The following is a 14,738-nucleotide window of genomic DNA, read 5'->3' as shown; positions in this document are numbered from 1 at the left end:
GGGCTTGGGTTGTTTTGGGTTTTTTTTGAGTGTGTGTTAATTATTATATTTTTTTTATTTATATATTTTTTGTGGTGTTGTTTTGTTTTTGTTTGTTTGGAGTTTCTTTTGTGTGTTTGTTTATTTTGTTTTGTTTGCTTGTTTTTGTTTGGTTTTTTTTTGTTGTTGAGTTGGAGGTTGTTGTTTTTTTGGAAGGGGGGGGGTGTTGGGGGGGTTGTTGTTGTTTTTGTGGGGGTTTTCTTTGGTGGGCAGTATTGTGTTATGTTATGGGGTTTTTATTATGATTTTTTTTTTTTTTTTTTTTTTTTTTTGAACGCGAAACAAACCCTACACAGTTGTTGCCAAAAATAGTTACCGATTCTCTTTATCTAACAACTGAGTAGCAATGATTTGGAACAAAACATTGAGCAGAAACCAAATGTCGCATGTGCACACCTTCAATAAAATCAGCTTCTAAAATACCAAACTAATTTGGGCCGATTCCAAAAGGTGTACCTGCTCTTGCGTACATACTCCCAATGCCATAAATTATCTTCATTATAAGTGAAGTGCAGACAGTATATCGCGTATTGTATTGCAGCAAAAAAAGCTCCTATGGCCTTTTGCCTTCCTCTCAAGTACAGTAAATTCAGTTATTATGAGTTTACCGGGGCATGCTGTGAGTGGGTTTGGATTTCAAAGCAGGAATCAGTCAGCATTTTACGACCTTCTGCGCCGCCCAGAAATAGCGCCAGAATGTGCCGCTATCACGTTCGGCGCATGTCCGTATAGGTCAGAAGGTAAACATGCTGGTGGTTGTTGACTGGTAGATAGTATACCAGGCCCAGTGGTGAATATGGTGGGGAGAAGGAGGAGAAAGGGGGGTGGAGGGGGGGGGGGAAATGCCATAAAATGTTTTGTCTGTTGTGATGGATATTTGGGTTGTCATGTCCTTGTAGGTCACATGGTAAAGATTCTGGTTGTTGTTGAGAGATAGTTCGTAAACCAGGAACAGTGGTGACTATGGGGGAGGAGGGGGGATACACGCCATAAAATGGTTTGTCTGTTGTTAACAGTGATGGGTATTTAAGTTGTCATGTCCGTGTAGGTCAGAAGGTAAAGATTATGTTGGTTGTTGACTGGTAGTTTGTATTCCATACCTACCGTCTAATATGAGGGGTGGGGTGGGGTAGGGTGGGGTGGAGTGAGGTATTACAAACTGTTGTTAACAGTAATGGGTATAGGGAGGTGTTATGGTCGGTATAGATCAGAATGTAAAGGTCCTGGTGACTGTTGGATAGGACTTTCTTTTCCAGTCCCAGTGGTGAACATGGGGGGCAGGAGGGAGGGAGGCACGCCATAAAATGTTTTGTCTGTTTTTAACAGTGATGGATGTTTAGGTTGTCATGTCCTTGTAGGTCAGAAGGTAACGTTTCTGTTAATTGTTGACTGGTACTTTGTATTGCAGTCTCAGTGGAAAGTTAGTGGTGGTTTATGGGTATGTCATGAACTGTTTTGTCTAGAGAACAGTGGTGGATATTTGGGTTGTCATGTTCTTCTAGGCCGGAATGTAAAATTTCTGTTGGTTATTTTGACTGTTTGTCGTTATTTTGTCTTCAAGTCCCAGTGGCGAATATGGAGGAGGGGTGTTACGAATTGTTCTCTCTTTTGTTAACAGTAATGGTTATAGAGGGTGTTATGGGCAACATATGTCATACGGTAAATTGTGTGGTGGTTGTTGAATTCCAACCCAGTGGCGAATCTGGGTGGGTGGGTAGGTGGGGTGGATTGATGTCATCGAATTTTCTGTGAGTTAACAGTAACTGACGTTTCAGTACAGGTGAGAAGATAAACGTTCTGGTTACTGGCTAGTAGTTTGTATTCCAGTTTCTTACACACCAAGCGTTACACGTGGTTGTTAACACATGTACGTGTCTTAATAATTTCAAGACATACGACTGGCTGCTCCTAGGTGATGACCAGGTCACCAATGCCATACAACCAATGAAAAACTACACGATGGAAATCGATTAGACTGTGACGTATAGTTAACCTGACATTCATGTGTCTGTGACGCGTAATTCAGCTACAAGTGCAACGGCTGTATATAATTTTTAGTCGAAAAAGATGTTAAAATTTGCTTAATACCTGGAGCCAATTTCACAAAACATTGTAAATTTACGTCTGCAACTAGCAGTTAAACCGGCCATACGTTTCTCCGCCTATGCCTGCCTTATTGCTGTTGGATAAACAATCGTTACAATCAACATTCACATCAGTATCGATGTAGAATATCACTGTGTGGTCTAGTCTATGATTAAGTATAACAAAATATATACGATCTTTAAATAATTATTCAACATTTTACTATCTATCATTCAACTAAGCTGCACAATAAATGATTGAGGTACGAAATGACCAAGGTACGAAAGAACCAAACAGACATGGTATGAAATAACCATAGTACGAAATGACTTGGGTATGAAATGACCAAATAACTATGGTACGAAATGAACAGGGTAAGAAATGACTTGGGTACGAAATGGTAAAATTGGGTACAAAATGACTATGATTCAAAATGACTATGGTACGAAATGACTGGTTACCTAAGAGGTACAATAAACTCGTTGCTTAAAAACGTATCAAAATCACTTTTGCTCGTTAGATACGTTTTAAAACAACTCGTTGTGAGATAAATAGTATTTAACGGCTACTCATGTATTATTCTCTATAACCATAGCGAATACGGGAGTGGAGGTGGTGCCATGTTATAAACTGTTCTGTTTGTTGCTACCAGTAATGGTTATAGAGAGGAGTACCATTGCGGTACAGGTGTGAATCTATAGATTATGCTGGTTGTTAAAGGGACAGACCCTAGTTTTTAAACACTAAGGCATATTTTTCATTATTACAGTCGTTTATGATCACTGAAATCAAACATTACTTATATTTTATTGTTTAGATTATCCATTTCCGTACAACCGAAGTGTTTCTGGTCATCCTGGTGTTTCTAATACCACAAAATGCATTTTTTATATTTTTAAAAATGCACGTGCGTCTGAGAAGTAATGGTTATGGAGTCGCGTTTTAGTCTATTTTTAAGGGTATTTCAAAATCACAGAATCTTGTTTCACTCTGTTGTATCCAAATTTGTTGCAGGTTTGTAAATTAACCAAACTTAGTGTCTATTTTTACGGACTGAAACTAGGGTCTAGGTGAAAAATATGCCTTAGTGTTTAAAAACTAGGGTATGTCCCTTTAACTGGAACTTTGTTGTCTAGTCCTAGTGGGAGATATCATACATATGGCTGGATGTGGTGACCATATCATTATAAACACTATTCTGCGTGATGTTGACAGTGATGCCTTTTATATATTGGTATCGCTACGAAGAGACCGGCCTCGGTGGCGTCGTGGTTAGGCCATCGGTCTACAGTCTGGTAGGTACTGGGTTCGGATCCCAGTCGAGGCATGGAATTTTTAATCCAGATACCGACTCCAAACCCTTTGTGAGTGCTCCGCAAGGCTCAATGGGTAGGTGTAAACCACTTGCACCGACCAGTGATCCATAACTGGTTCAACAAAGGCCATGGTTTGTGCTATCCTGCCTGTGGGGAGCGCAAATAAAAGATCCCTTGCTGCTAATCGGAAAGAGTAGCCCATGTAGTGGCGACAGCGGGTTTCCTCTCAAAATCTGTGTGGTCCTTAACCATATATCTGACGCCATATAACCGTAAATAAAATGTGTTGAGTGCGTCGTTAAATAAAGCATTTCTATCTTTCTTTCTTTCGCTACGAAGATAAACTTGCGCTAGTTGCATAAAGGGCAGCCTGTTTTTTCATTCCAAGTGGGGGCGGGATTTAGCTCAGTCATAAGAGCGAACATTGTCGTAAGATCGAATCCCCGTGGTGGAACGATTCTCTGAATGTCTTTTTCCAATTCCAGAAAGTACCCAACGACTGGTAAATCAAAGGCTATGGTATGTGGGAAAGTAAATATTAAAGATCCCTTTCTGCTAATGAATAAAATTTAATGTAGCAGGTTTCCTTTGATGACTACGAGTCCTAATTACCAAACCACTGACGTCCATTAACTGATGATTAATTGATCAATGTGCTCCAGTGAAAACAAAACAAGACTTTTTTCATGTCGAATATCGGGGTGAGGAGGAAAAGCTAGAGTTTATTCTGTCATCCAACAGCCGATGATTAATTGATCAATGTGCTCCAGTGAAAACAAAACAGACTTTTTTCATGTCGAATATCGGGGTGAGGAGGAAAAGCTAGAGTTTATTCTGTTTAACAATAGCCGATGATTAATTGATCAATGTGCTCCAGTGAAAACAAAACAGACTTTTTTCATGTCGAATATCGGGGTGAGGAGGAAAAGCTAGAGTTTATTCTGTTTAACGACACCACTAGAGCACATTGATTTATTAATCATCGACTATTGGATGTCAAACATTTGGTAATTTAGACATAGTCTTAGAGAGGAAACCCGCTACATTTTGTTTCCATCTTTTATAGGCACCACCCCACAGACAGGATAGTACATATCACGGCCTTTGATATACCAATCGTTTTGCTCTGGCTGGAACGAGAAATAGTCCTATGGGTCAACCGACGTGGATGGATCTGGGCTACACCCCCCACCCACCCCCTCCTCGAGTGATGAGGAATCCTCTTCATATATATGAAAAGGTGAACGTTCTGCCTGAATAATATGAGGGAAAAGATCATGTCTTACAATATTAAATGTTAATAAATGGCGCTCCCCCCTCCCATTCCAGTAGCAGGGGCAGCTATGTCCCATACGTTTCTGTGTTCTGTTGGTTAGCAGTCTGATATATTAAGAGATGTAAATTAGTATATACGTGACGTTGTCAGAGATGTAAATTAGTATATACGTGACGTTGTCAGAGATGTAAATTAGTATATACGTGACGTTGTCAGACGGTTGGGCGGAATTTAGGTCAGTCGGTTGAGCGCTCGCCTGAGGAGATTGCGTCGCAGGATCGAACCACCTCAGTGGATCCGTTCAACTGATTGGGTTTTTCTCGTTCCAACCAGGGCACTACAACTGGTCAAAGGCCGTGGTATGTGCTATCCTGTCTGTGAGAAAGTACATATAAAAGATCCCTTGCTGCATTGGGAAAAATGCAGAGGGTTTCGTCTGATGTCTACGAGTCAGAATTACCAAATGTTTGACATCCAATAGCCGATGATTAATTAATCAATGTGCTCAAGTGGTGTCGTTAAACAAAACAAACATCCAACAGCCGATGATTAATTAATCAATGTGCTCCAGTGGTGTCGTTAAACAAACAAACTTTACTTTTGTTGATTAACTCTAGTGGTGTTGTGAAAAAAAAAAACTACTTTTTTTAAACAGTAAACAATCTGCTTGACGTTAATTAGCCTCCAGTGGGAGATACCAACGATGTATCGTGTACGGTACTGACTGTTTTAATGTTTATTCATGTGTTGTTCGATTCTTAGCTTTTGTAGGATTGGCACCTTTTGGGAGGGGTGGTGGTGTCTTTTTTATACTTAACCCCCCAAAAAAAACAACAACAAAAAAACAAACAACAACAACAACAACAAACAAACAAAAAAACCCCACAAAACTTATGAATCTTTCCAGTTCGATGGAAAATAATCTTGAAAGTGACGAGAATCACACCCAACCAAAACAAACATATTCTGGTTCTGCCCCTGTACTCTGGCTCTTAATAGAATTCTGACAGATATCTGTGCTAACTTGCAGTAATTGGGTGGTATTCAGCCCGCACTGCGGTCTAAATGAGCATCATTAGAGCTCATACGCAAATGATGACGGCCGCGGCTTTGGAACCAAATTGACAAATTATTATAATTACCTTTAATTAGAGTTCCGCTTCATAAAGTAACTGGTTCTGCTAGCGAGTTTTCGTTATCAGAAGAGGCGGGTCAACGTTTGGCTTTGAACTACCAGCCCGTAGGGTCAAGTATCAGATAATATTATAATGTTGTAATGTAAAAAAACAAAAACTGAACAAGACTAAGGAACTATCACAAGTGGGTAATTTCGGCTAAAAGTTGTATAAGTAAATTAAATTATTTCAGAACTCTTCCAGAATTGATCACATAAGAAGTCGGGTGCAGGGGGAGGGGGGGGGGGGGGGGGGGTGGATCTAAATAAAGTTTAAATGTTATACCCTATGGTTTGTGGATATCACGGCTCTCCCAGAATTTATCATATAAAACGTCGGGTGCAAGGGGGAGGTTTGCGGACCTAAATACAATTTAAATGTTATACCCTATGGTCTGTGGTTTTGGGAATTTTTTTTTAAGTAAGTGATGGGTATTGAAACACTTCGCCTCCTACCTCACCGAGGGGCGAGATGTAGCCCAGTGGTAAAGTGCTCGCCTGATGTACGGTCAGTCTAGGATCGATCCCCTTCTGCGGGTCCAGTGGGCTATCTAACAAGGACCGTGGTATGTACTATCCTGTTTGTTGAATGCTGCATATAAAAGATCCCTTGCTGCTAATCGGAAAAAGTAGCCCATTGCGTGGCGACAGAGGATTACCTCTCTCAATATTTGTGTGGTCCTGAACAATATATTCGACGCCACATAACCGTAATTAAAATGTGTTGAGTGTAAATTTTAATAAAACATTCCTTCCTTCCTAATAATAAAAACAAAGAATCAGAATAAGTTCTTGGGAAAATAATTTTCCAACTTGATTGATGCATCCAGTTTCGCGCCAAGGAGGCAATATTTCCATGTATGTTTTCGAAGCAGACTAGCGCCAAGTTCTTTCCAAACAATAACGTGTTTTTGTTTATGTTCGAAAACGTCAGTATGTAATGGCTGATGGGATACGAATGGTTACTAGTATTTCTACGATACATTACATCGATGAGATATAGAAGGAAGGAAATGCTTTATTTAACGACGCACTCAACGCATTTTATTTACGGTTATATGGCGTTGGACATATGATTAAGGACCACACAGATATTGAGAGAGGAAACCCGTTGTCGCCACTTCATAGGCTACTCTTTTCGATTAGCAGCAAGGGATTTTTTTATATGCACCTTCCCATAGACAGGATAGCATATACCACGGCCTTTGATATACCAGTCGTGGTGCACTGGCTTGAGCGAGAAATATGATATATAGAGGCTATTACCAGAGTGTGTTTGCGTATCGTCAATATAATATATTAGGAATATAAATTGTATTATGTGAGCCTCTGGCGAGCATAATGCATTAGTTTTATTCCTAATACGCGACAGTGCAGATACTGAAACACACGAGGGTAGTAATATCTATATCATATAATTTCTAATTTAATTTGTAAACTGACTGTACATGCAACTTTAATTCCAGTTAGCCATTACTTGATATTCAAATTGCGTATGCATATGTGACTTTCGGGCACAGTTGAAGGCGCAAAGCAAAGTTTGCAGGGGGTCTGGAGGTATTCTCACCCGTAAAATTATGAAAACTACTTGTCTTGATTTGTAATTTCCTGCATTCTACAAGTAAAAGTCAACTCTGCCTTAAGATTTACTGCCAATATTTTTTATTCATAATTATTGGGGGGCTAGAGTGGTTTTCTCGTTTCGGTTACCATATTCAAACTGGACGAGATGTAGCTCAGTGGTAGAGCGCTTGCCTGAGGAGCGATGGACCGTAGGATCGATCGTCTTCAGTGGAGTCGGATTTCTTTTCGTTCTAACATGTGTTCCAAGTCTGGTATATCAAAGACCGTGGTATGTACTATCCTATCTATGGGAAAAGACAAATCAATTGTCTCTTTTCGGTATAATTAGCCTATGTGACGGCACCAGATTCCCCTCCCCCTCTCTCTTTCTCTCTCTCTCTCTCTCTCTCTCTCTCTCTCTCTCTCTCTCTCTCTCTCTCTCTCTCTCTCTCTTCTCTCTGTGTGTCTGTCTCTCTCACACACACGCACTCACTCACTCTCTCCGTCTCTGCCTCTGTCGTCTGTCTGTCTGTCTGTCTGTCTCTCTCTCTCTATCTCTCTCTCTCTCTCTCTCTCTCTCTCTCTCTCTCTCTCTCTCTCTCTCTCTCTCTCTCTCTCTCTCCTAATGTGTTAAAATAGCCACGAAGCTGGGTTTCGTAGATTTAAAATGTTCTCCCCTTTTCAAACTGGGAATCACGAAATGCTTTGATTGACTGATCACCGGTATTGGTGGTGGAAAACACGAAAAAAGAAGATTACTGTATGCCGTTAACACGGGAGTTTGCAATGCATTTTCGTTAAATATGATGCCAATCTGACGTCCCGCTTCATCACGACAGCGCATACTAAGCGGTTTCTACGTGTTATCGCTTCACCCTATTTCCGGAGAGAGGAACAGAGGATTATTATTTGGAGTAAAGACTGGTAGAAATGGACGACCATCGACGCAAAGTCTCCGCTCCTGTTTAAGCGGACAGCACACACGAGAAATGATGATCGCACTTGTCACAGATAACGTTATCTCTTTTTTTCACCATGCACCAGAGAACACTAATCTGTCATTCTAGGTTCTGTGTTCCCTGAGGTGGTGGCGAGTACATCTAAAACAAGGAATCTTTATAGACAGACACACAGACGGACAGATGGCATGACGAGGACTATCAGTGTCTATCAGTGCGTCACACTGACAAATCCCCGGATGGTTGTTTATGTATTTTAATGTGTTAGTCTCTATTTAGTAGTGGGAGATCTATTTTGTGTGTATTTAGCATACAAGTTAAAATTTCGTAAGCAGATAACATGCTTCACTGTAAGTGAGTATTGTTGCTTTATTCATATAATAATCAAAGTTTTTTTTACAAATTGTACATAAAGATAACATTTTTTATATTTAAAAAATAGCTCCTTTTTTTTTGCAACCCCCCCCCCCCCCCCCTACAGCTGGAAACATCGTACAATGTCAGCAAATTCGCAACAGTAGCTTTAAAGTTAAAGTTAAAGTTTATTTTGTTTAACTACACAACTAGAGCATATTGATTTATTAATCATCGGCTATTGCATGTCAAACATTTAGTCATTTTATTATATATATATATATATATATATATATATATATATATATATATATATATATATATATATATATATATATATATTCTTCAAAAAAAGAAACGCATAGAGCATATTTTTCATAACATTAATTTTGAAATAACACAATAGTGAATGTTTTAGTATTATCTTATTCTATAGCTAGTGGATATGATATCATGCAATTCTGAAGCTGACAAAACGCATGATTTGACGTCATCACGTACAAATCATGCACGTACAGCACGTGCACTAACCCCTTGACAGAAAATTGAGTTACATGCACACACGCATTATCGATAGTGTCGCTACGTAACGTTGAAATTATGCCCAGGCTGACAGAACCACAACGTAACAACGCAATTGGCCGGATGGAAGCCGGGGAATCGCAATCAACTGTTGAAAAGACGTGCACGTCTTTTCAACACATCTCAGAGTACAATATCTAGGCTTTTGCACCGTTATCAGCAAACTGGAGTGTCACGTGACCGCCCCAGATCCGGTAGTCCCAGAGTTACCACACCGGCGCAAGACAGATACATACGTCTACGACATTTACGTGACATATTCCTAACTGCTTCATCATCAACTTCTGCCATACCTGGGATGCGAGGATTTCGGACCAGAACGTGAGAAACCGTTTACGTGAAGCCAATATCCGAGCTAGAAGACCAGCTAGATGGATAATTTTAACCGCGCAACATAGGCGTCTACGGCTTACATGGTGCAGACGTTGTCTGATATGGCGTCGACAGCAGTGGCAAAGAGTGGCTTTCAGCGACGAGTCGCGTTTTTTGCTTCAATGCGCCGACGGCAGAGCTAGAGTTTACCGACGACGTAACGAGCGTTATGCCAATAATTGTGTGCGGCAGGTGGACAGATATGGAGGGGGGAGTGTTATTGTATGGGCGGCCATCTCTTACACTGGCAGAACAGACCTTGTACATGTCCCAGGTCATCTAACAGCCCAACGTTACTGCAACGAAATTCTCCAGCGTCACGCCATACCTTTCATCAACGCAGAAAATGTCATCTTCCAGCACGACCACATAGCGCACGTATAACAACAGACTTCCTGAATCAACACAATGTCGGAGTGATGCCATGGCCTTCAAGATCACCTGATCTTAACCCCATCGAGCACCTGTGGGATGAACTAGATCGACGTTTACGGCAACGTAACCCTGCGCCACAAACGCTATCCCAGCTGCTCCAGGCTTTGCAACAAGCATAGGCTACAATTCCCCAGCCTGTGATTCAATCATTATTTGATTCCATGCGTAGGAGGTGCCAAGCCGTCATTGCGGCTCATACTCGATATTAGTGTCCATGACCGTGACCTTGATACGGTGGCCTAATCCTGTTGATTTGATAGACGATTTCATTCCAAGTGATGATCTGATCATGTTTAACAAGTTCCAATTTTACTGCTCTGGTATTGAGCAAAGATATGATGCTATAAATTTGCAATCCAATCCTAACATATACCAGTTATGCGTTTCTTTTTTTGAAGAGTATATATATATATATATAGTCGTAGAGAGGAAAGCCACTACATTTTTTCCATTAATAATAAGGAATCTTTTATATGCACCATTGCACAGAAAGGATAACATATACCACGTCCTTTGATATACCAGTCGTGGTGCACTGGCTGGAACGAAAAATAGCCCAGTGGGCCCACCGACAAGGATCGATCCTAGACCGACCGCGCACCAAGCGAGCGCTTTACTACTGGATGATGCAATATGGTAAGACGAGGTTGCAGCTTTAACGAAATGACTAGTTGAACTGTGGATTTTTATGACGACTCTGCATGTCCTTCATGCAAAGTAAGCATACTAAAAACTATAAATAACCTACTCTCTGAAGCACCTTGACTCACAAAGTAATATACTTGGTCTGGTGTATGTTTCTTGTTGTGTTTTACTCAGTACAGGCGTCATACAAATCACGAACAGGTATCTAAAATATCCTCGCGACTGACTAATTGATATTGCAGAGGTGCAAACCACACCTGTAATACCCATAAACATCCGCGATAGAATGTAGCTCACTCATACTGGATTCCCAGTGTTTCACGGCTAGCACGTGTACAGATGAGTGAGGCTTAGCTCAGATCGTTGGATCAAACTAAGGAATAGAATATTTAGTTTATTTAGTTTAGTTTAATATTGGACATAATATGTGTGTGTGTGTGTGTGTGTATGTGTGTGTATATATATATATATATATATATGGTTATTTCGATATTTGGGGAGGCGAGGGGTGGATTAAATGGAGGGAGGGAGAGGGAGAGAGACAGAGAGAGAGACAAACACAGAGGGAGCAACACACAGAGAGAGAGAGAGAGACAGAGACAGAGACAGAGAGACAGACATAGAGACAGACATACAGAGAGAGACAGAGAGACAGACAGAGAGACAGACATACACAGAGAGAGAGAGAGAGAGAGAGAGAGAGAGAGAGAGAGAGAGAGAGAGACAGACAGACAGACAGACAGACAGAGAGAGAGAGAGTCCTTTCCGAAATGCAATATGCACTATTTGTTTAACGACACTTCAGCGTATCTTAAACTAAACCGCTGTTTGGCGTGTAATATCTAGTTATTTTGCCAGTTGATCTAGGGAGAAAAACAGAAGAAGTCACTCTACTGCTACCAAAAAACTATACACTTCCCCACAGGTATAACAGTACAAACATCAATCATCGACGTACCAGTTGAGACTTACTGGTTGGCAGCTGGGGCAAAAAACACTGGAGTCCATCGATGCTTAGCACAGATGAGTGAGATTTACCACAGATCACTGGATCAGTGCTATCAGTGCGTCACACTGCCAAATCTCCGGCTGGTTGTTTATATATGATGCGCCATACATATGGAAGAAGGAAGTAAATGGTTTATTTAACGACGCACTCAACGCATTTTACTTACGGTTATATGGCGTCGGACATATGGTTAAGGACCACACAGATACTGAGGGAGGAAACCCGCTGTCGGCACTGTCGGGCTACTCTTTTCGATTAGCAGCAAGGGATCTTTCATGTGCACCATCACCATAGACAGGATATCACATACCACGGCCTTTGATGTACCAGTCGTGGTGTACTGGCTGAAGCGAGAAATAGCCCAATGGCCCCACCGACGGGGATCGATCCCAAACCGACAGCGTATCAAGCGAGCGCTTTACCATTGGGCAACGTCTCGCCCCGCTACATATGGAAAGTCTTACATGTTAACACCCGTGCAAAACATACAAACAGAAAAATTCAACTCAAACATCTATATATATAATATATATATATATATATATACTCTTCAAAAAAAGAAACGCAAAAGGGTACAAATGGGTTATAACTCCCATTTTATGTTTCCTACCGGTTCATGCTTTGTGAATATAAGGACATTGCATGTCCCAAACACATTCCCACGGTTACATTCGATAAAACGCAGCTACTGTACAATAAAGTTCCAAAATGTGAATATTCGCAAAAACGCAGCCACGTGCAAACCATGTCACCACTGCACGTGCGTTGTCTGCACGTGCAACATGAACACCGACAGTATAAAAGTGCAGGGTGTTCGCTTGCCTGGCCTCTGTATCTGGCCGACAGTTGACAATCCAGGACATGCCACGTCTCAGTGAACCGCAGAGAAACAATGCCATCGGCCGACTAGACGCAGGCGAATCCAGAACGGCCGTTGCCAGGGCATTCCATGTGTCCCCAAGCACCATCTCCAGACTGTGGGACCGTTACCAGCAACATGGATCAACACGTGACCTCCCTAGATCCGGTCGACCACGGGTCACTACCCCCGGGCAGGACCGCTACATCCGGGTACGCCACCTTCGGGAACGATTGACTACTGCCACCTCCACAGCCGCAGCAATACCAGGTTTTGCTCAGGATATCCGACCAGACCGTACGGAACCGCCTACGTGAGGTAGGAATTCGTGCCAGACGTCCAGTTCGAGGTGTCATCTTAACACCACAACACCGTCGACTCCGACTGCAGTGGTGCCAGATTCATCGACAATGGCCTCAACTGCGATGGAGACAGGTGTGGTTCAGTGACGAGTCCCGATTTCTGCTCCGACGTCATGATGGAAGATGTCGCGTGTATAGGCGTCGTGGTGAACGTTATGCGGCAAACTGCGTGCAGGAAGTGGACAGATTCGGCGGGGGTAGTGTCATGGTGTGGGCAGCCATCTCACACACTGGCAGAACTGACCTGGTCCACGTGCAGGGCAACCTGAATGCACAGGGCTACATTGACCAGATCCTCCGGCCAAAAGAAGAAACGCAAAACCACATTGTCGTAACATTTGGAGAATTGATTTAATTATTGAATGGTGAGTCCGATAATTACCAAATGTTGCAGGATTGTTCACAATTCACTCTAGTCCATTGTGAGTAAGTGATAGGACACACCACCAAGGTCAAGGTCATCTGGAGTCAATACCGGGTGTGGCCTCCGCGTGTGTTGACAACTGCCTGGCACCGCCTGCCCATTGAAGCAACCAGAGTACGGATGACGTCCCGGGGGATGGTGGCCCACTCGGCCTGCAAGGCTGCTGCCAGCTCGGGCAGGGTCTGGGGCTGTGGTTGTCGCTGTCGGAGGCGTCGGTCCAACTCGTCCCATATATGCTCAATTGGGTTCAAATCCGGTGATATCGATGGCCAAGGAAGGACATTAATGTTGTTGTTCTGTAGGAAAGCCGTTGTGAGACGTGCTGTGTGGCCTGGCGTTGTCATGTTGGAACACTGCGTTGGCGTTGGCCATAACTGGAACGATGTGTGGCCGGAGGATCTGGTCAATGTAGCCCTGTGCATTCAGGTTGCCCTGCACGTGGACCAGGTCAGTTCTGCCAGTGTGTGAGATGGCTGCCCACACCATGACACTACCCCCGCCGAATCGGTCCACTTCCTGCACGCAGTTTGCCGCATAACGTTCACCACGACGCCTATACACGCGACATCTTCCATCATGACGTCGGAGCAGAAATCGGGACTCGTCACTGAACCACACCTGTCTCCATCGCAGTTGAGGCCATTGTCGATGAATCTGGCACCACTGCAGTCGGAGTCGACGGTGTTGTGGTGTTAAGATGACACCTCGAACTGGACGTCTGGCACGAATTCCTACCTCACGTAGGCGGTTCCGTACGGTCTGGTCGGATATCCTGAGCAAACCTGGTATTGCTGCGGCTGTGGAGGTGGCAGTAGTCAATCGTTCCCGAAAGTGGCGTACCCGGATGTAGCGGTCCTGCCCGGGGGTAGTGACCCGTGGTCGACCGGATCTAGGGAGGTCACGTGTTGATCCATGTTGCTGGTAACGGTCCCACAGTCTGGAGATGGTGCTTGGGGACACATGGAATGCCCTGACAACGGCCGTTCTGGATTCGCCTGCGTCTAGTCGGCCGATGGCATTGTTTCTCTGCGGTTCACTGAGACGTGGCATGTCCTGGATTGTCAACTGTCGGCCAGATACAGAGGCCAGGCAAGCGAACACCCTGCACTTTTATACTGTCGGTGTTCATGTTGCACGTGCAGACAACGCACGTGCAGTGGTGACATGGTTTGCACGTGGCTGCGTTTTTGCGAATATTCACATTTTGGAACTTTATTGTACAGTAGCTGCGTTTTATCGAATGTAACCGTGGGAATGTGTTTGGGACATGCAATGACCTTATAT

At 42.9% G+C, this 14,738-nt stretch overlaps 1 protein-coding gene across 1 annotated transcript in view; it reads right to left on the bottom strand.

The window, feature by feature from the left end:
- LOC121388808 (GTP-binding protein GEM-like) overlaps positions 1–14,738 on the bottom strand; it is a 66,423-nt gene that overhangs the window by 25,479 nt on the left and 26,206 nt on the right. The window lies entirely within an intron of this gene.

This window comes from Gigantopelta aegis, chromosome 14 (assembly GCF_016097555.1).
Source record: "Gigantopelta aegis isolate Gae_Host chromosome 14, Gae_host_genome, whole genome shotgun sequence".
In the NCBI taxonomy this organism is placed as follows: Eukaryota; Metazoa; Mollusca; class Gastropoda; order Neomphalida; family Peltospiridae; genus Gigantopelta; species Gigantopelta aegis.
This window is presented reverse-complemented; position numbering and strand designations above follow the sequence as displayed.